We start from the raw sequence: 26,558 nt of genomic DNA on the forward strand, positions 1-26,558 counted from the left end.
AAAAAAAAAAAAGAAAGTTCAAAATAGATACATGACTTTCAAAGAACTGAAGCAGGGAATTTAGAATGAAGTGCCCTTAACCTCCACCTAAATGTCCCTTTTGGCTAGGCAGTAGCAGAGTTCTTTATTCTTCAACTCTTACTTATTTTTTGCTTTATGTCTCTGCCCGTTCATTTCCTGCAACTTCTGAGTTGACTTTCAATGGACCATCTGAACTATTTACATACATTCCATCCTTGAGCACTTTTCCTGTGCAGCTTCCCAAAAGGGAAATTCTTTCTCCCTGGCTACATGATCTAGGTTTATTTCTTTCTAGATACATCTTAAAATATCTTATTTGTGGGCATTCTAGATTTCTTTTTTTTTTCTTTTCTTTTCTTTTTTTTTGAGATGGAGTCTTGCTGTGTCGTCCAGGCTGGAGTGCAGTGGTGCCATCTCAGCTCAATGCAACCTCTGCCTCCCAGGCTCAAGGGATTCTCCTGCCTTAGCCTCTCGAGTAGCTGGGATTACAGGCACCTGCCACCATCCCTGGCTAGTTTTTGTATTTTTAGTGGAGATGGGGTTTCACCATCTTGGCTAGGCTGGTCTCTTTCTTTTTTTTTTTTTTTTTGAGACGGAGTCTCGCTCTGTCGCCCAGGCTGGAGTGCAGTGGCCGGATCTCAGCTCACTGCAAGCTCCGCCTCCCGGGTTTACGCCATTCTCCTGCCTCAGCCTCCCGAGTAGCTGGGACTACAGGCGCCCGCCACCTCGCCCGGCTAGTTTTTTGTATTTTTTAGTAGAGACGGGGTTTCACCGTGTTAGCCCGGATGGTCTCGATCTCCTGACCTCGTGATCCGCCCGTCTCGGCCTCCCAAAGTGCTGGGATTACAGGCTTGAGCCACCGCGCCCGACCAGCTAGGCTGGTCTCAAACTCCTGACCTCAGATCATCCCCCTGCCTCAGCTTCCCAAAGTGCTGGGATTACAGGCGTGAGCCACCACTCCCGGCTGCATTCTAAGTTTCTATGCCTTTCTTGTTTTCAGGACTGTTTCTGCCATGCATGTTACTCATTGCCATGGTACTTATGACAGTGAAGGAACGGTAAAAATGCTTTGGTAGATCCTTTAAGTTTACTTACTGTTTCCTTCTGTATTATTTCTGATTCATAGTTTTTCTGGCCGATGATGAGATGGGACAGGAATAATGTGGATAAAAAATAATTTTTATTTTAAAACTCACTTTATTTCTGGGTACATTCAAATAATATATACATATTAAGAAATATGTTACAGCCTGGACACGGTGGCTCATGGCTGTAATCCTGGCACTTTGGGAGGCCAAAGTGGGCAATTGCCTGAGCTCAGGAGTTCGAGACCAGCCTGGGCAACATGGCGAAACCCCGTCTCTATCAAAATACAAAAAATTAGCTGAGCGTGGCGGCATGCACCTGTAGTCCCAGCTACTCGGGAAGCTGGGGCTGAAAAATTGCTTGAACCCAGGAGGCGGAGGGTGCAGTGAACCAACATCCTACCACTGGACTCCAGACTGGGTGACAGAGCAAGATTCTGTCTCAAAAAAAAAAAAGAAAGAAAGAAAGAAAGAAAGAAAGAAAGAAAAAGAAAAGAAATACTAGAGAAAGACATATAATAATTTAGAAGGACATTATTCATTATATGATATGAGATGAAAACAGGAGGCAACAAAACAGGAGGCAAAAAAAATTCACCTATATGCCTAGAAAAAAGATAATAAAATTTCAATAAATATTGTTTCTCTTTTTTCTTTTTGAAACAGAGTCTTACTTTGTCACCCAGGTTAGAGTGCAGTGGTGCAATCTTGGCTCACTGCAGCCTCCGCCTCCCAGGTTCAAGTGATTCTCCTGCCTCAGCCTCCCAAGTAGCTGGGACTACAGGCACGCCTTTGTAGAGATGGGGTTCCCCCATGTTATCCAGGCTGGTCTGGAACTCCTGGGGTCAAGTAAGTGATCCACCTGCCTTGGCCTCCCAAAGTGCTAGGATTATAGGTGTGAGAGACCACGCCCTGGCAATAAAGATTATCTCCAGATGGTGGAATGACCAGTAATTTATTTTCTTCTTCTTCTTCTTCTTTTTTTTTTTGTCTGCACTTTCTACCATAATCATGTTATCTTTTAATAAGAAAATGTCAATGTTATTTCACTGAAAAGTAAACTTGGTTGGTTATTAAACAAATTTAATTTTCTAAACAAGAGTGGGACAGGTAAAATGTCTGCCTTAAAAGCAAACAAACATAAATAAAGAAACTAACCATCTTCCACTTCAGTCTCTGTCCTTTCATCAGAGTTGCCGATCAGCCCAGAATAGAATGATTTGAATTTGCTTAGTTGTTCATTCATTCATTTATTTAATGAGTATTTACTAAGCACTTGCTCTGTAGAAAGCACTGTGCTGGTATTAGGATACTGGCTTAGGTAACTGTAATAGTAATGGGCTTCTGAGTTAGGCCTGACTCCTGGGCCTTAATGTTTGGATACTATGTATACATCTAACTATAAAATGAGGTAAAATGAAAAAAGAGCAAAAATGATTTCAGGGGGGATGGCCTCCATTTCCTATTATCTATTTATATGTAGATCACGTTTGGTATTATAATTCATATTTTTATTAGGAAAGCATAGTCCTCATAGCTAATTGCAGTCACATGTTGCATAACAATGGGAATATGTTCTAAGAAATACATCGTTAGGCAGTTTTGTTGTGTGAACATCATAGTGTGTACTTACACAAACCTAGATGGTGTAGCCGACTACACACCTAGGCTACATGGTATAGCCTATTGCTCCTAGACTACAAACCTGTATAGCATGTTACTGTACTGAATCCTGTACGCAGCTGTAACACAGTGGTAGGTATTTGTATATTTAAACATATCTTAACAAAGAAAGAAAACGTAAAGTATTGTGATATGACATGATGACAGATGGCAGCTACGATGTCACTAGGTGATAGGAATTTTTCAGCTCCATTATAATCTCATGGAACCCCTGTTTTATATGCAATCAGTCCATCACTGATTAAGCACATACTACACTGTAGACAAGCCATTCTCAAATTGAAGTTCATGTGTTCCCTGGGTTCCCCAAGACTTTTTCGATAAGTCCACAATGTCAAAACAGTTTTCACAATAATACTAAGACGCTATTTGCATTTTTACTGTGTTAGCATTTGCTCCTATAGTGTAAAAGCAATGGTGAGCAAAACTGCTGTTGCCTTAACATGAATTGAAGCATGGCAGCAGAATCTGCCACTAATGCATTGTTGTATTTATCACTGCCGTGCACACAAGGGGGGAAATGCCAGTTTCACTTAAGAATGCTTTGATGAAGCAGTAAAAATTATTAATTTTAATAAATATAGACCCTTGAGTCCACACCCATTCAATATTCTACATGGCACCATGGAAATACGCATAAAGCACTCTGATACACACCAAAGCATGAGGCTTGTCTTGAGGAAAAACACTTGCATGAGTGAGTGGCCACTTTTTTTCATGGAACACATTTTCACTTGAAAAGAACAACTGACAGGCAAACTACATTTATTTAGACATGGATATTTTGGCTGATGTTTTCTCAAAATGAATGAAGGGGCCTGTCACTTTGAGGAAAATGACTGACAGTATTTGTTACCAATGATAAAATTCGAACTTTCGTATGAAAATTAGAATTCTGGAGGACTTTTATTCATCACTGTGAAACTGTCAGCTTCCCCAAATCTAAAGACTTTTCTGATGAGACGTGGTGCTATTAAGGAAGCAATTTTTTTCCATGGTGCATAATGAAACATGTCATTGTTTTGTAGATCTGCATAACCCAGTGAACCAACACTATTCCAAATGACCAGTGCATGATGGTATAAAATTGTATGTGAATAAAAGACCCACTCTTTTATGCGAGATAGCCACTGTATTTTAATACAACAGAATATAAAAAGTTGATTGATATTGTTTCAGATTCCACATCTCAACTTACCTGACTAACCAGATACTACTTGTCAGATTGATAGACTATTCAAGAAAAATATCGACAGTTATCTGAAAAGACTATTAAAATACTCCTCTCTTTTTCATCTACATGTCTATGTGAGGCCCGATTTTCTTCTGATTCTTAAATAAAAACAACATACTGCAATAGATATTAAAACCAGACACTAAGGAGATGTACAAATATGGAAAACAATGTCAGTCTTTTGCTTTTTTAAAAAATATAGTTTTTTCATGAAAATATGTTGTTTATGTTAATACATAATTTTGTATAACATAACAATATTTATTATTGTTATTTTAAAATAAATTAGTAAAGAAATATTAAAAGTGAATGTTATAAATATCTATAGCTACAACCCAAGTAAAAGCTCTTTGGAGTTCTTACAAATTTTTTTTTTTTTTTTTTTGAGACGGAGTCTCGCTCTGTCACCCAGGCTGGAGTGCAGTGGCCAGATCTCAGCTCACTGCAAGCTCTGCCTCCCGGGTTTACGCCATTCTCCTGCCTCAGCCTCCCGAGTAGCTGGGACTACAGGCGCCCGCCACCTCGCCCGGCTAGTTTTTTGTTTTTTTGTTTTTTTTTTTTTTTTTGGAGATGGGGTTTCACTGGGTTAGCCAGGATGGTCTCGATCTCCTGACCTCATGATCCGCCCGTCTCGGCCTCCCAAAGTGCTGGGATTACAGGCTTGAGCCACCGCGCCCGGCCACAAATTTTTAAGAGAATAAAAGGGTTCTGAAACTAAAACAGTTTGAGAATTTGCTACTCTAGACGTCCTAGTAATCATTTGATGTGTATAATCTTGTTTCATCCTCACAACCACTCTAAGTATTATATCTACTACTATTATTTGCATTTTACAATTGAGGAAAATGAGTTTAAGAAAGTTAAAAAAGTTGTCCAAGATCATATAACTAATAAAAGAGAGCTACAAACTCAGGAAGTAAGTGTAATCAACAATTTCTTTACAACGATGGAGAGGAGAGAAATATTTCACAAAGAAGGCAAAATTGTACAAGCTGTGAAGGGGGAATCAATGGGAAAAGGAGGGTAGGGCATTTGGAGCAGAGGGAGAGCATGAATCAAAGCTTTGTGAGTGAATGGTTAGGTCAGGGGTCCCTAACCTTTTTTGTGCCAGAACCCCTTTGGCCATCTAATGAAGCCCACTGAACCCTTCTCGACATAATGTTTTTAAATGAATAAAATGAAATACATAAGACTATCAAGGGAGCCAGTTGTATATTCTATATACATCTATCAAAAGATTAAAATCTCAAAAATATGATATAGTAATATATATCCTTCATTATTAATGCATTAAATAAGAAGATCTAGTGGTGAGAAGTATTGATGAACATAACTGCTATTTCTGTAACAACTATAAAGTGAGATGAATATATCTGTGATTTCTAAGAGTGACAAAGTCATAGATACTATTAATGTCACAGGGATTACATTAGAGGACAGTAAAACTAAAGATGTAAACTTTCCCCATTCAAGTTCACATATTCAAGGGTCTTTGGATGCCAAGTTAAGAACCCTTAGGTTTAGGGTAAGCCTCATGTTCTTTTATTTATGTTGCCAATCCTCTGGTAAAGGAAGTGCTAGTGAACAAAGGTAGAATAGTAGCAGCAGCAGTAATAGTAATAGTTGTAAGAGTAGAAATAGTAAAAGCAGTAGCAGATGCCACAGTAGTAGTAGTAGTAGTCATATTCATAGTCACAGAAGCAGTAGTGATGGTAGTAATAGGTACTGAGTACTTACTACATGCCAAGAACTCTTCTAAGTGCTTTACAAGTAAAGGGCAGAAGTGAGGCAAGCTCTCTATAAAGAGGAATGAAGAGCCGGGCGCAATGGCTCACGCCTGTAATCCCAGCACTTTGGGAGGCTGAGATGGGTGGATCATTTGAGGTCAGGAGTTTGAGACCATCCTGGCCAACACGGTGAAACCCCATCTCTACTAAAAATACAAAAGTTAGCCAGGCGTCATGGTGTAAGCCTGTAATCCCAGCTACTCAGGAGGCTGAGGCAGGAGAATCGCTTGAACCCGGGAGGTGCAGGTTACGGTGAGCCAAGTTCATGCCACTGCACTTCAGTCTGGGCGTCAGAGTGAGACCCTGTCTCAAAGGAAAAAAAAAAAAAAAAAAAAGGAAAGAAGCCAAATAATCCACAGACTAGGTAGATAACCCAAAGAACTAAAAATTCATCATGTTTTTAATGTATTAGGTATTCTTAACTTTCTGGTAAAGGAAATAGAAGAGTTTGACTCTAATCGAGTTTGGAAATGATTAGAATCAGGTCTAAAATTCTAGAATTTTTTGAAAGTCATGAGTTACAGCTTTGTAGTTCATGTGAATATGCATTTTTTAATAGTATTCATAAGAATATAGGGTATAGTATAGCATAGCTTAAGTATTCTACAGCCTGCATGAAAATGTATAAAATTATAAATTTTGGGGAAGTTATTAATCTGGTTAAAGTGAATTTTACAGTATTTTGTACTTTGAAAACTCCAACTTTTTATTATATACTTTTTTCATTTTAGCTCCAACTAATCATTTTCTCAGAATTAAAGAGATGCTTTCTCAGTACCACCAGTTTAGCATTAAAATATTCTGAGCCCTCCCATGTATCTTTTCCTTCCACAACTGTATTTAAGTTCCTTGAGGGCAAAGAGCAGATCTATCATATATTTTGCGTTTGTCACAGCACCTGGGATTGTGGGCACTTTGGTGGGTAGATGAGTTACTTATAAAATAGTTTGAAAGGCCGGGCACATTGGCTCACGCCTGTAATCCCAGCACTTTGGGAGGCTGAGCTAGGCAGATCACCTGAGATCAGGAGTTCGAGACCAGTCTGGCCAACATGGTGAAACCCCAGCTCTACTAAAAATACAAAACTTAGCCAGGTGTAGTGGTGCATGCCTGTAATCCCAGCTACTCAGGAGGCTGTGGCAGGAGAATCACTTGAACCCAGGAGATGGCGGTTGCAATGAGCCAAGATTGCATCACTGCACTCTAGCCTGGGCAACAAAGCAAGACTCTGTCTCAAAAATAAATAAATAAATAAATTAAATTAAATAGTTTGAAAAAGTCCATTTTCAATCAAGTCTACATGTTCAATATTATTCTAAGTATCTAGACAATTCTATGCCTTCTGCATCAATGTCATGAAGTTTGCTGCTTTTGTATCTGTTTATATGGTGATCTGGAACTATTTCTGCTGTCATATATTGAAAATTGTTTAAGACACATGCATTATTTTCCTCTAACTGAAGGCACAAGCAGAAATGATTAAAGAGTAAATATTTGCGGTGAGCCCAGGTCTGAATGGCATACAGTTTCTTTGGTATGCAGATTCTTTTGCAGTTTAGTGTCCTTCAGTCAGTAAACTTGTACTGGATGCCTCCTGTGGTCTAGGACAGATCAATTCAGGTACAGAGAGAAGCCAAAGCAAAGTTGGTGAACCTGAGAGAAGGCATGGTGGTGGTTGGGGGCTCCACATGCTTGCTTTTGCTGAATCTTAGTGTGCACTGAGTGACAGGTAAAGAGCTGGAGAGGTGGGAGAGGGACAGAGAGGATGGGGCTGTGAGAAATGGAGAAGACAACTCCCTGGAGGCCCTTAGGCACTGAGTGGGTGTTTTTGGGGGGTAAGTGGGGATAAGGGCAGAGAGAGACTTAAGGAACTGCTATCCTTGGAAATTCTGCCTAATGGCCTGATACTCAGAGCATTTATCCAATTCACTATAGGCTCCAAAAGAGATTTTGTATAAAGAGGCAAGAAATTTATCTTCTGATTTGATAATCTATAAAATAAAAGCAGAGTGGATGTTCATATATTTCTGCTTAGTATAGAGACAGCTCCTATAGAGAAGCAACTTAATGAAAGAGAATGCTTTTTTGTAAAAGAAATCATCTTTTACTTTTATTATCCGAGTAATAACAGGCAGCATTTATTAAGCAACTACTGTGTGCCACCATTGATGTTAAAGGCTTTAAAATATTGTCACTATCATTATCTTTATGATTGTTAACAACTAATGTTTATTCAATATTTACTATGTGCCAGGCTTTGTTCTAAGAGTTGCACAAGGTTGACATGTTTTTTTTTTTTTTTTTTTTTTTTTTTTTTTTTTTGAGACGTGAGTCTGCCGCCCAGGCTGGAGGGGTGTGGCAGGAGCTCAGCTCACTGGAAGCTCCGCCTCCCGGGTTCACGCCATTCTCCTGCCTCAGCCTCCCGAGTAGCTGGGACTACAGGCGCCCGCCACCTCGCCCGGCTAATTTTTTTTTTTGTATTTTTTAGTAGAGATGGGGTTTCACCGTGTTAGCCAGGATGGTCTTGATCTCCTGACCTCGTGATCTGCCCGTCTCGGCCTCCCAAAGTGCTGGGATTACAGGCTTGAGCCACCGCGCCCGGCCGAGTTTCACATGTTTTAACTCATCTAATTCTAACAATCCTATGAGGTATGCACTATTATTTTCCTTATTTTACAAATGTTGAGACTAAGGCACAGAGAGGTCAAATAACTTGCCCAAAGTCACACAACTATCAAGGTGCAGAACTGAAGTTTGATGTCACAGAGGGGTCAAGATACGGTCATATTTATTAAGGAGGTAATGTCGGCAGGGCACAGTGGCTCATGCCAGTAATCCCAGTACTGATCACCTGAGGTCAGGAGTTCGAGACCAGCCTGGCTAACATGGTGAACCCCGTCTCTACTAAAAATACAAAAATTAGCTGGACGTGGTGGCGGGTGCCTGTAATTCCAGCTATTTGGGAGGCTGAGGTGGGAGAATCGCTTGAACCTGGGAGGCGGAGGTCACAGTGAGCCGAGATCGCACCACTGCACTCCAGCCTGGCTGACAGAAGGAGACTCCATCTCAACAACAACAACAACAACAACAAAAAGGTAATGTTATATAACATGCCTACTAAGTTCCTATCACATAATAGACATCCCTAAATTTTTGAATTTTTGTCTCCTCCATCTTCCTTCTTGTCCCTTCATCAACTTACTAGAAGAACGACTTTAATTTACAGAAAGAATCCACACAGATACTCACACTGCTTTTGTTTTCTCATCATCATTCTCAGGCTTTTGGTAAAGGTGCTTATATGATGTGAAACACAATGAAAGAAAAAAATTCATTTTCTGAAAAAAAGTCAATGCTTCATTTACTTACCTTGAACAATTTAGTGGCTAACAAAAGTAACTTTTTTTTGAGACGGAGTTTTGCACTTCTTGCCAAAAACATAGCTTTAAAACAGTATACTGGAAGTCCTAGAAGACGAGGGAAGGAGGGCAAGGAACAAACATTGATTGAAAACCTCTTAGCTCCAACGTAGAGTGCTAGAAACTTTATGCATGATTGCTTATTTATTGTTCACAACAACCCCTGTGAGGTATCGCTTATCAGCCCTATTTTGTGGATAGGATGCCCAAGGCTAAGAGAATTCAGACAGCTTCTTTGTTAGGAAGGGATGGAGCTCAGAACTCTCTGATGTCTCTAGTGCTGTTGCCTCCCCCTCAGACCCAGGAACCATGTCTTTAGAATATTGATCCCAGGAAGTTCCAGTTTTGGACTTCCAACAAGAAAGAGATGATGCTGAAGAATTTACCAAGGCCAAATTTTACTGGCAAAAAAATTACTCTTTTATTACAAACAAATTCCTGAACAACGCAGCTGTTTCCTCTTTTGAATCCTTGTTGGCTATGTTAAGCAGCATTTGCTGAATGCTAATCCTTAGATTAAGCATCTCTTAATCAATTTGTCCATCATTACTTTGAGCTTACAAACTGTTGTTCCATAAATAGTGACTGTCTTTAGGAGGCAGTAAGAAAAGTATTGGCATCATTATTTGCTATTTCATACCCCTGTGACAGTACTCACTGCCTGTGATGGGTGGCAGAGGAAGAGGAGCAAAGGGGAAGATTTCATTTCCACAGGCAGGTGACTGGTGGGCATATAGTAATATTGCTAAGGGCCTGTGCTTTGGCTTAAGGTTAGTTTCTGTTTTCATGCTTGCTTCTCCAACTTGACTCCCTGTTTGAGGCGAAGAAAAAACATTTATGTCATCTGCATCTTCTGCATAAAATTGTGTTGGCATAAAATTGTGCATTGAAGGATTCATCAACGTAACAGTTTTTTTTCTTTTTTTTTTTTTAGCTTACATCATGCTTTGAACAGAAGAGTTTTATCAGTTTTAAATGTTTCTTCATTTCTATAACTTCTTTTATCTAAGGAGCTTAAGCCATTTTGTAGAGGCATTAAGTATTGCCTCATTTTTTTTTTTTTTTTTTTTTTTTGAGACGGAGTTTCGCTCTGTCGCCCAGGCTGGAGTGCAGTGGCCGGATCTCAGCTCACTGCAAGCTCCGCCTCCCGGGTTTATGCCATTCTCCTGCCTCAGCCTCCCGAGTAGCTGGGACTACAGGCGCCCGCCACCTCGCCCGGCTAGTTTTTTTTTGTATTTTTTAGTAGAGACGGGGTTTCACCATGTTAGCCAGGATGGTCTCGATCTCCTGACCTCGTGATCCGCCCGTCTCGGCCTCCCAAAGTGCTGGGATTACAGGCTTGAGCCACCGCGCCCGGCCGCCTCAGTCTTAAATAATACGTGAGACAAGGTAAGTAATTCTTGCAGTTCTTGCCAATAGCACGTGAACCCAGTGATGGGGAACCGTGTTTGTGTCCTTCCACACAGGAGGATGGGTAAATACCTATTGTTGAGCCTTTTCTTCCCACTTTAACTGAGGGTAGGAAATCAGATCTCGTATTGGCCATAGTCAAGGCTCATTTTCTCCAGATTCATCCCTAATCTTCTTCCCTTTCCCAGCGCCTCTGGCAGTTTAAAAAGAAGCAGAGTAAAGAGAGTCAGTCCTAAACTCAGTTGCTATGGACTGCTAATTCTAACATTTGTGACATTTTGGGCTCAGCTTTCTAATTTGTAATCATGGTCTACAATTTCAAGCCCATCTGTCTGATAGACCCTGTCTTCTTCCCATTTCTCCTGCTCAGCTTTGCTGTGTTACCCACCCATGCCCCAGGATGCCAGGGAATCTGAAAGCATTTTTTTCTATTGATTTTATGGGTGTGGATACCGAAATCTATACAGCTTGAGAAAGATGCAGGTTGATCCCATGCTCAAAGAGCTGCTATGGAGTATCCTCTTCGATGGTCTCAGCGCAATTCATTCACATGGCAATCATTATATGCCTCTTTGTCCAGCATTTTCCAAGGTGTGAGCAATATAGAGATTCATAAAATAATCCACATCTTCAAGGAACTCACAGTCAGGAAGAACATAGCCTGCAACACAAATAATTGCAATATAGTAGAAGTGCCAATAAGAGCTCTATGAAGGGTGTGAAATAGGAAAAGCTACATAGAGGAGATGGCAGGTGGGGAATAAAGAGTTACTATTCTACTGGGGCATCGTTTCGGTGTATGGGTGGGCATAACTGTGGCATTATTGCCCAGCCCCAATCTGTCTCCCCACAACCTGTGGGAACTTTCAAGGCTAACTGGTGTGTTTTATTTTGATGTTTGGTAGGCTGCTTTGATGAAGTAGTTTACCACTGAAATGTGAGCAACAGTTTGTAATGGACATCTATTGCCTTTTCCTTATCCATCCTCTCTTTATCCCAGACTCCTCCCCTGCAATCTCACTCTTAGAGACCACGTCTCTGCCCTCTCAACCCAGAGGTAGACTAAAGCTTGGCTAATCAAAGTATCCAGTGCCTCGGACCACAGTAAGAGCTGGAAGACTGGAAGCATGGCCTCTTCAGAGCCACTGAGATGGAAGAGAATTTTTGCTGAAACTTCTGGGAAAGAAATGAACTTTCCTGCTGGACTTGATTCATGAGAAGATGTAAGTCTGAGGCTGCTTCAGCCATATTCCACGGGAGATCGGAACAAGTATGGTGGACAATAATGCTGAGAGAGTTTGGTCTTTCCTGGTGTCATTAATTTGGCCCCAGATCAAGCTGTGCCAGCAGCTAGGAAAATCCTTGGCTTTTTCTATTATATAAGCTGATGAAGCCCCTTTTTGCTTAGGCGAGTTTGGATTGGGTTTTGAGTTTTTACTCACCCATGGTTAATAGATCTAGAAATGTTTATGCTGAAGGGGAAAACAGCCAGGAGGAACACTAATGCATTCCAAATATTTCAAGGATATTAGGTAGAAAAAATATTAGAATATTCTGTGTGTCCCAAGTGGTAGAACCAGAATTAGTGGATAGAAGTTTCAGGTGGTCAGATTTCAGGTCAAAGTAAGAAATAGCTTTTTAACTCTTAGGGTTCTTTCCCAATGATTCAATGTGAAGAAATGAACACTTTTCTAAGTTTCTTCTAAAGTAAGGAGAGTGGAAGGAACATAGTAGCTGCCCCCATGTTAAAAGCAACTCGAAATGGTCCAAGACAATTAAAAAGTGGTGGTCTGATTACCTTTACTAATGCATTGAGATTTCAATACCAGAGCTTTCATTTAGCTTTGCATTCCTCTGTGTTGAACAGGATGTGGTTACTTACTTACTCTTATTTCTCTAGACACTATGGATTGTGACCTGTTGGTGGGCCATGAAATCAATTTGGGGGTTTGAGAGCATCATTCCTTTATTTTATTTTATTATTTATTTATTTATTTATTTATTTATTTATTTATTTTTGAGACGGAGTCTTGCTGCGGCCACCCAGGCTGGAGTGCAGTGGCCGGCCTCTCAGGCTTCACTGCAAGCTTCCGCCTCCCGGTCACGCCATTTCCTGTCTCAAGCCTCGGAGTAGCTGGGACATCAGGCGCCGCCTCGTCGCCCGGCTAGTTTTTTTGTATTTTTTAGTAGAGAACGGGTTTCACCGTATTAGCCAGGATTGGTCTCGATCTCCTGACCTCATGATCCGCCCTCTCGGCCTCGCCAAAGTGCTGGATTACAGCTTTGAGCCACCGCGCCGGCCAGCATCATTCTTTTAATAAAACAGAAGAGAATCATCTGCAATAAGGGTAAGAATTGTGTTTTTTTTTTTGAGATGGAGTCTCACTCTGTCACCCAGGCTGGAGTGCAGTGGCCGGATCTCAGCTCACTGCAAGCTCCGCCTCCCGGGTTTACGCCATTCTCCTGCCTCAGCCTCCCAAGTAGCTGGGACTACAGGCGCCCGCCACCTCGCCCAGCTAGTTTTTTGTTTGTTTGTTTGTTTGTTTGTTTGTTTGTATTTTTTGGTAGAGACAGGGTTTCACCATGTTAGCCAGGATGGTCTCGATCTCCTGACCTCGTGATCCGCCCGTCTCGGCCTCCCAAAGTGCTGGGATTACAGGCTTGAGCCACCACGCCTGGCCCCTAAGAATTGTTTTGTGAAACTTTTAATTCCCTTTTATGAATAAAACACACACATAGAGAGGCAGTATGGAGTCATGGTTAAAGGCATGAACTTTGGAATTGTACTACTACAGTTCAAATTCTAGGTCTTCTATTTATTAACTGTTTAGGGAATGAAATGAGAGATACCGGTAAAGAATCAAGCAAGAGCCTGGTACTTAGTAAGCACTCAATAAATGTTAGCTACTCTGTTTTTACCATTATTACTAAATGGATAACTCTTAGGATTCAGAGACTGACTCCTACGGGAAAGAGGTGAAAGTCTATCTCTGCTTTCCCAGTCCCCAGATTTTGCCAAACAACCCGAAACTTTCTTTATGATTTTGTTAGTGAGAAAAAATTACCAGATGTTTCTTACATCCACTGGTGGTGCCAGAGGTGCTACATTGCCAATTACCATCAAAGCCAGTAGCAGGACCATGAAAATAACCAAAGTCATTAGCTTATAAACTTTCTCATTAGACAGAAGGCATGTTTATTCGTCTTTATATCCTAGTGTTTCCCTGAGTGCCTGGAAAATAACTGCTCAATGTTATTAAACAACTCTTAAATTTGGCCTCTTATCTTTTGATGCTCTTTCTGCTACCTAAAATTTCTCTGTCCTTTGTTTCATTAAGGAGTCTTTCTTGTTTTTGTTTGTTTGTTTGTTTTGTTTTTTAAAAGAAAGAAAATCAACCCTGTTCCCCACCCCAGCCCCTACAAAGGCTCCAGGATACTCAAGGATCATGTGTGCACACACGCACTCCACACACATATTTGATACCATATTAATGACTTTGCAATCTTCAGGGATATTGGCTGTTTTTAAGCATCTCTTATATATCCTTGTCACTGAACTCGTGATTTCCCACTTTATCTCATTCAGAACCCATGGATGAATACCATCTGGTCCTGGTGATTTACTGCACAGAGTCCCTCAAGTTGCTCCATACCTTTCTCCTCAGAGACTGAAGAATCTCTGTCAAGGCCGTTCTCTGCTTTGCCATAAAATGTGTCCTTGGAACAAGAATTTCCCCATTGTCTTCTTCAATAAATACTGATTCAAAGTATTCATTTAGCTGCTCCTCTCCTTCATCATTCCATTTAACTTTCTCTTTTTCCTAATGAAAGTCCCTAACATAACAGACATAGTCACCTTACTAAAATGCCACGGATGCTTTATTACTATTATTATTTATCTTGATGTTTCTACATGTTTTTCATATTATCTCTTTGACCTCTAACAGTCCTCAGCTGATACAGCTTGAGCTCCCATCAGAGTGTATGGCCTACAAAGAATGTTTGCTTTTCAATAGGGTGGGTTTAAAATAGTTATTGTTGCCAGGTGCAGTGGCTCACACATGTAATCCCAGCCCTTTGGGAGGCCAAGGCAGGAGGATCGCTTGAGCCTAGCAGTTTGAGACCAGCTTGGGCAACATGGTGAAACCCTGTCTCTACAAAAAAATACAAAAATTAGCCAGGCATCATGGTGAATCTGTATTCCCAGCTACTCAGGAGGCTGAGGTGGAAGGATTGCTTGGGCCTGGGAAGTCCACGCTGCAGTGAGCCATGATCACACCACTGCACTCCAGCCTGGGTGACAGAGAGACACTGTCTCAGAAAATATATACAAAATAAAATTTTCTAAAAAAGTTATTGTTAGTTTTTCTATTATAAAATGAGAGTATATTGTGCCTAGAAAATTTGGAAAATGTAGAAAAGTAGAAGAGGGTGCATGTTTATAAAAAAGCACTTATGATCCTCTTTTGCCTAGATGGTGTGTTTCAGGGGCCTTCATTTGCATTTCTTCCTGAAACCTAACCTCTCTGATTTCCCTCTCTTCTTTACTTTTATTCTTGTGTGTTGTACTGTGAGGGTATGAGAAACAGCACCTTGTCTCTCCCTCAAACATGGTAGGAGGTCTCCTTACTCAGCCTTTATACAGGATATGTTATCAGGCATGTCCTGCAGGGAGTCCTGGCCCCCAAAAGCTTCAGCTACTGCACATTCTCTATTTTCATGGAATCCCACTTCCCTGCAACTACCAGGACCTCACCGGGTTCTCTCTTTTGCATCGAATCCCTCTTTTACTCCACCAGCCCTGTTTGTTTATGTTCTTCTGACGGACCATCATCCCTCCTATACCTCCGCAAATTTCAGACGAATCCTCATAGTAACTGACCTCTGACTTGGCCCCCAGAACTTTCTCTGATGAACGTCCCCTCTCCAGTGGGCCAACTCTGACCAAGGTTCAGGGCCGTTTGGAACAGAGCCATGGCAATTTCAGGCTGTTTCCTCCCAGCTTCCCCCTGGGCACTGTGGTGCAGTGAAACAATATGGCTTTGGAGTCAGACAATGCGAGTTGAATCGTGTCCTTTTACTCTTTGGGGTGGTAACTGAACCTCACTGAACTTCCTTGTCCCTCATCTGTAAAATGGAACAATAATACAGTCTACTCTTCTAGAACATAACTTTATTTTATTATTTATCTAATGTAGAAGGCATTCTATGTGTTAGGTATTATTGTGAGTGCTTTACAGATACTAACTCACTTATATATAACTCACAATCCTAAGGAAGTGTGGTTTATTTATTCATTTATGTTAATTATGTATTCATTTATAATGAAAGTTTCATTACAAAGCAATTTTCAGTGGAGAAAAAAGGGTTAGGAGTTAGAGAGTTTCAGACCTGTAATAACAACCATTTTAATTTTTCCTGTGGGATTTTCAATATTAAAATTTACATTGAAAAAGATAGCTATAAGTATTGTAGTGGGTTGAATGGTACCTCCTCCTTTCCCCAACAGATATGCCCACCAGGAACCTCTGAATATGTGAATATGACCTTATTTTGAAAAAAGGGTTTTATGCAGATATCATTAAGTTAAGGATCTGGAGATGATGTCATCCTGTATTAACAGGGTGGGCCTTAAATCCAGGGACGCACATTTCTGTAAAAGACGGAAGAGGAAAGACATGCAGAGGCAGGGGAGAAGGCCATGTGGAGACAGAGACAGAGGTCAGATTGATGTAGCTACAAGCCAAGAAAGCCAAGGCTCTCAGCCAGCCTCCAGCAGCTGGAGAGGAGTACAACATGGGCTCTCCCTCAGAGCCTCCACGTGGAGCCTATCCTACCAATGCCTTAATTTTGAAGCTTGAGTCCCCAGAACTATGACAGAATAAATTTCTGTTGTTTTAAGTCACCAAATTCATGGTAATTTGTTATGGCAACCCTAGGAAACGAATAACAAGTATATTTTGTTATTGTAGACTAAAAATTGTAAATAGAGGGATCAAAACTGAGCAGAAACAAACCTAAAAGCCCCAAATTATGAACAAAACAAAAACCAGATCAAAAGAAACAGCTTCCTGGGCCTTTAAAATAAACAGTATCAGAGTTCATAATTACAAATGGTTAACAACAAAACAAAAGTCAAGCCGGCTTCCCAAACAAAGCTGCCAGATGTTGGTCTACTGGAATATCAGCTTTTTAGAGGGTGAGGCGCCAATTCCCTGTTACAATTGTGGAGTGACCAAGTGAAGTCTACGTGATGCAAAAATACATTCCTTGCTTAATCAATCAAGTTATATCCAGTAGTCAAGTACAAACTAGAGCAGAAGAAATCTCTGTGTATATCCTGTTTTACTATGAAGCCTACAAATGAAATAATGCAAATACAACTCCTAGGACACTTACTGGCACATAAAAAGTGTTCAATGCATGCTCCCAATTCCTTGTAGAAAATAGCTGGTCATAGCTGGTCATCAGGAGATGCAAAGTAGGTGTTTTGTAAGTATTGGGGATATATATTTCTTGCTTGAATTACTTTGCACTTTTACAATACTGAATATTCTGTTGTTTATAAACCAGGCCACTAGGCTTCCAATACACTCTATATAAGGCAAAAATTATAATGACTAGGGGACGATATTATGGTATGTTAAGGACTGATGTTTAAACTTTTGTAAGTTAAAAACAAGTGTTTGTTATTAGTGTCTTCATGGATGAAATGAATGGAATCCAACATGATAAAACGTAACATCTCAGCAAACATTCAAAGATCGTCCTCATGCAAGTCTTGTCCATTCATTCATTTGTCCAGTCGTTCAGCCCTCTTAGCTAATCATTTGTTGTGTGTCCAGAACTACATGAGGCACTCCAGAACTTAAAAATAATGCAGGTTAAGAGTCCCGAGGAACACTTGAGATAAGATGTGTAGTGTCAATTAGTGAATGAGTCTGAGATAGCAGCAACAAGGCTGCCTGATGTCATGGAACAGAGTAAGTGCCTATGAGAAGGGAAGTTTTAAGTGGCATTGGAAGGGAAAGCTTTATGGATGAGGGCTTTCAAATTGGGTCTTAAAGGATTATTAGAGAACAGACTTTTAAAATGTGTTTGCAACTCTGCTAATGACACACCATCCTTCCAGTCCCCAAGCCTAAAAGTATTGCATGGTGTCTAGCACATACTAGGTACTCAGCAAGTATTTATTGAATGAAAAAAATAAAAGAGTGAATGAGTCATCATTGCCCCTCCATGCAGCTCCAAGGCTCATCTTCCCAATACATAGCTCTGTTGCTATCGTTCACCTCGACCAAAGCCTCAGGGATTCCCTGCTGCTACCCCAGAAAGAGTGGGAAGTGAAGAACCCATAATCTTCAAGTCAAATAGTCTTCGGTTTGGGTTCCAAACACTTTTGATCTGGCCCCATTTCTATTCTATCTAATCCTATCTCTTTTTCATAGCTTTACTGTTCTTTTGCTACCTAAACCTAGGCATGTCACCCCTGCTGCACCCTCCAACCTCCATTCTACCCTCTGTTCTCAGAACCTGGCATCTGCCAACCTCTCCAGCTTTTGCTGTCTCGACTGTGTCCTTTAAGCTCCTCACTGCCTGGAAGATACCCCCATTTTTCTCTCTCCTCTGGGCCTTCGCATGTTCTTGGAATGTTCTGTTTGAAATATTCTCTACCATATTTTATCCCCACCCCACCCCCCATTATCAAGCTAACTCCTCTGCATCTTTAGTGCTTCAATTCCACTTAATTCTTGAAATCTTCCCAGTCTCCCTGGGCTACTGGGCCCACAAAACATCTTGTACTTTTTCCATGTAGCACACACCATACTTGATTGTAGTGATTTCTTTATAATGGTGCTTTTCTTACCTAGATTGGTGGTGGTGTGAAGACAATGACTATGTTTGCCTGGTTCATGGTTATCTTTGTTGCCTCGCACAGCACCTGACCTAATAAATATCTTTTTTTTCCCGCTTCCTTTTCTTTTGTTTCGAGACAGGGTCTCTCTCTGTCACTCAGGCTGGAGTGCAGTGGCACAAACACAGCTCACTGCAGCACCAGCCTCCTGGGCTCAAGCGATCCTCCTGCTTCAGCCTCCCAAGTATCTAGGACTACAGGCAAGCACCATCACATCTGGCTAATTTTTAATTGTTTTTTGTAGACATGGTGTCTCCCTATGTTGCTCAGACTGGTCTCAAACTCCTGGGCTCAAGCAATCCTCCCATCTTGGCTTCCCAAAGTGCTGGGATTACAGGTGCAAGCCGCTGTGCCCTGCCACAAGTATTCTTTGAATCGATTAATGACATGTGAAACCTTCTGACTGCATGCTTCTGAGTGGGTAACTTTGCCTCTCTGAACCTCAGGCTTTTCATTTGTCAAATGAAAATAATAGTTGTCTCATGAATCTTGTACACTCTAAAGTATCACATAAATATTTGCTTTTAACGACCTCCTGTGAGTATTCTCTCACTCGTCTTTCTCCCTGATCTCCTGCTTCACTCAATAATGGACAACTGGCATCAAACTGGACTTCCTGCTTTTTCCTGAATGTGTCCTATATTTTTCCATCTTTGTGCCATTGCTCATGATGTTACCTCTGCGTGGAATCTCCTTCCAATCGTCTCTCCATTTCCACATTTTCTCTATCTCAGTTCCATGGAATTTCCCTCGAGTGTTTTAGTCAAAAGTTGGCTCTCCCTCTCTTTAACTTTTGTGGCATTTTATCTGTCCCTCTCCTAGAGCATCTGTCACTTTCAGCATTGTATTATGGTTACCTGTGTACACCTTCCAGTATAGCAAGTTCTAGAGTCAGTCTTTTGGGGTTCATATCTCAAATCCACCTTTTTATCAGCTATACAATCACGGGCTAGTGAGTAAGCCTATCTAAACCTCAGTTTCTTTCTCCGTAAAATGGGGATAATAATAACATCTATTTTACATGTTCTTGGGATGGGGGACATTAAATCAGATTATGTAAGATCATTTAGCACAATGCCAGACACATAATCAATAATTACATGCTTAACATAATCAATCTCATCATCATTATCATCTCTTCTCCAATTAAACTGTGATTCCTGAAGGACAATGATGATATTTTTATAATACCCCTTAATGCATCTAGCCCAATGCCTGGTCCCATAGTTGGTGCTCAATAAATGTTTGTTGAATACAGGCATAGATAATAGAGACAAATATAGATAAGTATGACAAAATAATGACCTTTTATTTTGCTATAAGATGATGCAAGTTTACTGCATTTTGGGGCTTTTTAGAACTACTGTCCCTGTATATTTCCCTAACGAGCATGAACATTTGAAAGAGTGTCTAGTAGAATAGGCCCACTATGTTGCCATCAGTCTGGAATTTGGAAAATTACAAGCAGAATTAAAGAACAGTATTAGAATTATTTATTCTTTCTATGCCCCTTTATTGCATTCATTTTGGGGGAAATTATCTGTTCTTATTTAACAAGAAGATTACATTACATATTCATGGAGAAAGAATTTTACCAATTTGTGGAAACTTTTCTCAGATCTTGCCACATGTCAGATGTCAGGCAATGTCTCATTTGGAGAGAGAAAAAACAACTAGGACTACTGTGATTTACAGCAAGGCAAGTTCTGAATTTCCTTGGTCGAAAGAAAATGGAAACTACATTAGTAAAATATAGAGGTTCGTTCTTCTAAACAGTCTCTTATCTGGAAAATATATGTAGTCATTTGTCTGACTTAATAGGGGGATAAAGCAAGTTTCACTTATCTTAATTTTGCCTGTAATGAATATTCCAGATGCAATTTTGCTATGATATGTGACTGCTCTTTCATTAACAGATTAGATAATTGCCCTCTTGGAACAGACCAACTTTATTATTTTGCACCTTACTTAATCCTGCAATAATCTAGAACTTGGTTTGCAGAGGTCTGGTTAAAGAAAAGACACTGTGTATACTGGGCACTGAGGAGAATTCATGGGTTTTCATATGTGGGGAAGGCTTTCTGAGAGGTAGCCCATTGCCTGCATGGCACAGCTCCAGAAGCAGTTGAAAGATTTGACCCCATTTAACTGCGCGTTCCATTCATTCCACCTGGTCATGGGAGGATTTATGAGAGTCAGAAGCTTGGAAGGCAACCTGGTATAGAGCTGGGGTGACAAACTATGACCCGAGGGCAAATCCAGTCAACTGTGTTTGTACAGCTCATGAGGTAAGAATGCTTTTTACACTTTTAAATAGTTGGGAAAAAAATCAAAAGGAGTAATATTTCATGATGTGAACATCATATGAAATTCAGATTTTAGTATTCATACATAAGGTTTTATGGGAACACAGTCACATTCATTAGTTTACATATTGTCTGTGGCTGCTTTGTGCTAAGGTGGCAGAGTTGAGCAGTTGTAACAGAGTCCATATGGCACCCAAAGCCTACATGTTTACTATCTAGCTCTTTACAGAAAGTGTATTGACCTCTGGTGCAGAGGAAAGAACATTAAAAACCATGGAATCCATTTTGGGATTGAAGCCCATCTCATCTAGTTACTAGCTCTATTACCTCAGGCAAGGTGACATTCTTTCATTCAATGAATACTGATTGAGATTTTCTTGTTTCCAAGAGATTGTGCTTGACATTTGAGATGCAGTGATTTCTGCAGTTGAGGATCAGCAATGCCCACTTTGCTGACTTATTGAGAGGATTAAATAGTATTCAAAGCGCCTCACACATAGTAGCTGCTCAATAAACGATTTTAGAAAGTCTACCAATAGCCATTCTACCCTACTATTTTGGAAGGAAATAGAGGTGGGATGAAGAGAGGCAGAAGGATGAGCCAATGGTTAACTGGGAGTTAGACCGGTGGCTCAGGTGGTGGTAGTGTTTAGCAATCCAGGGGGCAAGAGGGGCATTGAAAAGGCGGGGGAAGGGAAGCAGAGACAAAAGACTTCACAGTTTTGCTCCAGGCCTGTTTTGTCCAGTTTTAAATTTCAGTGGGAGCCAATCTTGGGTAACACATTGTTCCTTAGCAATAGCCACTAGTCAAAATAGCTAACACTTATTGAGCATATGGTAAGTGCTGGGCACTGTTTAAAGTGTTTTATGCAACAATCATAGGAGATAGTGTATATTTATCATTCAAAATCACATGGCTCATAAGTGATGGAGCCAGAATTTTGAGTCATAGATATTCTGATTCTGATGCCTTTAGTCATTATATCAGTACCTTTCAAATTAGGGTCTAGGGTTCCATGGATGTATTAACAGGGGTACTAGAGTTTTCTAGAAGAGCTTTTAAATTTAGGGCTTCCATTTTAGTGATAATCCTAGAAAGGAAGAGAAAAACAGCAGTAGAAGCATATTCTGAGCACTCAAATGACCACCTTATAAACTAATATTGCTCTGTGGTGCCTCTCTGTAAGGGCATTTGTGTTTAAATTAGATGACTTTAGTGGGCTAATGAGGAAGGAATGGAAGAAGCAGACCTAATAGGAAAATGATGTGTTGACACTCTAGGAAGATGAAACTATATTATTCCACATCTAAGCACAAAGGTTTCATAGCAATTCTAAGAGAAAAACAGGTGGGAGAATCGAATCATCTCATAGCATACAGGGCTACTGGTATGCCACACAAAACTTGGGCATGTTTCAAATGGCAAGCTAGTTTTAGCAAAACTACAGTCACTATATAACTTGAATTTCATTAGCTATGTGGTTTGCTTATATTTAGTTTATAAATTTGCTCTGGGTTTACAAATTGTACAAAAGCTATGTACATAAAAGGATTTTTAAACCTAGTTGTTTAAAATCAAATTTTATTGCATTTTAGTGACATTATGATAAAAATAATTTCAGTGATATTCCAAATAACTCTTTACTCTTATGTGCTCCTGCCTTATTTCGTAATGCAAAGCTTCATTGAATGGGGGCACTCTTTAAATTCTTCCCCAAGTGTTAAAATAATAGCCCAAAGCTGCAGAGAAGGGAGGAGAAATTTTCCCTTTAGTGTGTGGATATCCTGAGGTTATCTTTTCATGCACAGAAATATGTCCAAAAGAGAAGAATACTGATACTTCAATATGGTTATTTAAATGATTATCCTTTTTCTTTCTGATGTTATTTCAGATCATTCAATTTCCATTTGTCTGACTTTTGCTTACCAATGAGATTCCTTCTCATCAGGGACTGATGCCTGTGCTTCTGTCTTCAGAATGGTTCTTGGCTCTTATTTATTCAGAGAAGCAGAGGGGAAAGGAACTTTCAGTCCTATCCGTTCCTCCATACTGAATTGTTATATTTATTTATAGTCTATCTCCCCCACTAGAATGTAAAGTCCATAAAGGTAGGAATTTTCTCTCATTTATTTCATTCAGGGGTTCTAAACCAAGGGCAGTTTTTCTCCAGGCAACATTTGGTGAGGTCTGGAGACATTTTTGGTTGCTAAGACTGGGGTGGGACTTGCTACTGGCCTTTAGTAGGTAGAGACCGAGGATGCTGCTAAACATCTGGCAGTCCACAGGACAAGATCCCTCCCCATCCCCAGCAATAAAGAATTGAGTTCAAAATGTCAACAGTTCTGGTGTTGAGAAACCCTCTGTTCAAAAATAGTGTCTGGCAAATGATAGGGACTTGTAAGTATTTTTTTAATAACTGAAAACATAATTGGCATATGCCACATGTCAAGGAGTATGCGAGAGGCTTTATAGATGTAGCAAGACAGTTCACTGAGATATTAGTTTAAATTTCCACTGTATTTTTTCTGGTCCTGCTTCCAAGTAGGTGGCTATTGGGCTTTTGCTGTCCTCAAGCTGTGAGACAGGGCTGAAAAGTGACAGAAGAAAAGTTCTCTGTTTGTCCTCGTGAAGGGTAAGTTACCGTGATTGTGTGGTTCGTCCTTGTGAAGGGCAAGTTACTGCAATTCTCTGCCCTTATGGAGATGGGTGTGTGAAGTAGAGTCCCTATAATGACAAAGTTGAATTTCTTTCCAGCCTGAAGCTGGATTTATTTGAATAAAATATTATGTCATTTATTGTATACCTAAATTTGTAGAATAACATTTGTATATGGTATACATTATTTGGTTTAAACATCCTTAGGACAACCATACAAGATAGGTGTTATTATTTCCATTTTATAAATGAGAAAACTGAGATTCAGAAAGTTGAACTAATTTATTTCAGATCATATATAGTATACATGAAAAAAAAAATCAGGATTTGGACCTTGTTCAGTCTGACTTCAAAACCACAAACCAAGGCTCTCTTTCTGTGCATGAAGGAGGTTTATGAGTGAGGGAACAAACCTGAGCTTCCATACAGTACAAAACTTTCCTCCTAGACTATCCTGCTTCTCACCAGGGTAGTTTTTGCTTCTAGAGATTTTTTTTCCCCTAGGCATACTGTTGGTTAATACTAGCAACTACTCCACCCAAGGCATTGCGCTCCCAGAAATGGCTTACAGGTTTTATTTCCTGTGTCATCTCTGATCCTTTAGTAGTGGCTACATGTATTGAGAAGAACTCTCAGGCTGAGTCTGGGCTCAGCTGGCAACAGAGCCATCATCAGTTAGCTGTGTCTGCTGTTGGGGTTAGTGATGACACACATTCCTCACATTTACATTCCCTGTGCTGGGCACTAGGGGGCAATCAAAGACGAATAAGGCCCCCAATGGAAATATCCATCCTTCAAGATTCAGCTCCATTTCCAACACCTCCAGAAGCATTTCTGATATCTCAGCTTCTTTCTCTTTCCTATTCCTGGAGCCACCATATAGTTGGTGAGACAGAGAAATGGGATAGTACACATGAAACTTAGCACTGCTGCAGCTTGGTATTCTTCATGTATGTATCACTTCCTCAGCTGCACAATAAAACCTTAGAGCTCAGTGGGATGTGCTCATGGAGTTCCACATCTCTGCCTGGCCTCACAACAGGCATTCAGTTAACATTTGATTAGCCCATAGGTAAATGAATTAATGAATGAGGTGTGATGCTACATACCAGGACTTTGTATTCCTACTGCATTGAGGGACATACTTATAAATACATGATACTCACACTAAGCAATGAATGCCTAGCATAGCGGGGGACCTCTGGGGCCTGTTTTAGTACCATGGTCAGCATCTGTTCTGCCTGGTTGGGGTTCTTTGCCATCTGTAGTTAAGTATTTTGAATATCTAGACTGAACATTTCAGTTGAAAACTGAAACTACCCCCAGAAACCATCACCCCTCTTTTCTGCTTCATTAATCTCCTAGCACTTGTCCCTATTTAACATGCTCCATATTTTACTTATTTATTTTACTGTCTTTCTCCCCTCAGAAGGGGAGAAATAATGCAATGAGGACGGGACTTTTGCCTTTTCCAATAACTGCTTATTTCAGTTATTGATTGAGTTGCCACATAACCCTAAATTTTGTGGCATAAAATAACTATTTCATTATGCACACATATTTTGTGGATTAGGAATTCAGACAGGGCCCAATAGGTATATCACTTTTCTATTACTATGTATTAAATTACCACACATTTAGCTGTGTAAAATATCATATATCTAATATCTCAATTGGTCAAGGGTCTGGGCACAGTTTAACTGACTTCTCTGCTCAGGGTCTCACAATGTTGCAATCAAGGTGTTAGCCGAGCTGCATTTCTTGCTGGAGCTGAGGACCTTTTTCAAGGTTACATGGTTGTTGCTAGAATTCAGGCCCTTTAGGTTGTAGGACTGAGGTCCGTACTTTCTTGCCAGCTGTAAGCAAGGGGCCCCTCTCAGCTCCCAGAGATTGCCAGCAGTTCATTGCCATGTGGCCCTTGCACAACATGGCAGCCTCCATGGCTGGCAAAAGAATCTCTTTCCCCAGGAAGGGCCAGTACCTCTTTTAAGGACTTTCACCTGATCAAGCCAGGCCCACCCAAAATAATCTCCTTATTTGTTAACTCAAAACCATCTGATTTGAGCCTTAATGATATTTGCAAGAATCCCTTCACCTTGCCATACAGCATAACCTAACCATAGGAGGGATATCTTATAGTCACAGTCCTCTCGCCCACCATTCAAAAGAGAGGGAATTACACAGGATATGAATGGGGGGTGAATTCTGGGGACCATCTTAGAATTTTGCTACCCTAGCAGGAATGTCTTATCCCTGTTTCAGATGATGTCTTGAGGGATCAAGGTGGAAAAAATGGAATAGTTTGTGAGCATGTTCACTCAATTTTCTGGCCCCTGGTCAGAGAGGACTCAGAGGGTAGGCTCACTGGGACTGAAGACCAGAGGCCCCTATGTGTGGCCTCTCCATTTGACAGGCTTCTCACAGCATGGAAGTTGGTTCTGAGAAAAAGTGTCCCTAAATGGATCATCCCAAAGTGAATATGTCAAGAAATGAGGTGGAAGCAGCAGGACCTTTTAAGATCTCACCATGGAAGTCACATAGTATCATGTCCATGCCTCAAGCCTGCACCGATTTCAGAGACATGGACCCTGCCTCTCAATGGGAGGAACGGCAATGAATCTATAGCCGTTATTTTTAAACAACTGCCACATTGTTCTTTCAGTAAAGCAATAATATTTGTTGAGTGAAAGATTTGTCTAATTCAGACTAGGATAGGATTATATCAAGAGAAACTATCTAGTGGAGACACATCTCAAATGATGAATGAGCTGAATAGGCAAAAGTATAGGAAAAACATTTAGGCAGAGGGAACAGCATATGCAAAGTCAGAGAAACATGAAAGTACTGAGTACATTAGGGCAATGACTTCAGTATAGCTACAGCGTAGGGTGTGTGTGGAGGAGTGGAAGGTGAGGAAGCTGGAGAGATGGGCAGGGGTCAGGTCATGGAGGAATTTATGGGTCATGCTGTGGAGTTTTCCTGGGAGAGCTGGGCAGCCACTGAAGAGTGCCATGAGTTCAGGTAGGCATTTTAGAAAGGTTC

The sequence above is a fragment of the Rhinopithecus bieti genome, unplaced genomic scaffold, assembly GCF_001698545.2.
Source record: "Rhinopithecus bieti isolate Rb0 unplaced genomic scaffold, ASM169854v2 scaffold_6380, whole genome shotgun sequence".
NCBI classification, from domain to species: domain Eukaryota; kingdom Metazoa; phylum Chordata; class Mammalia; order Primates; family Cercopithecidae; genus Rhinopithecus; species Rhinopithecus bieti.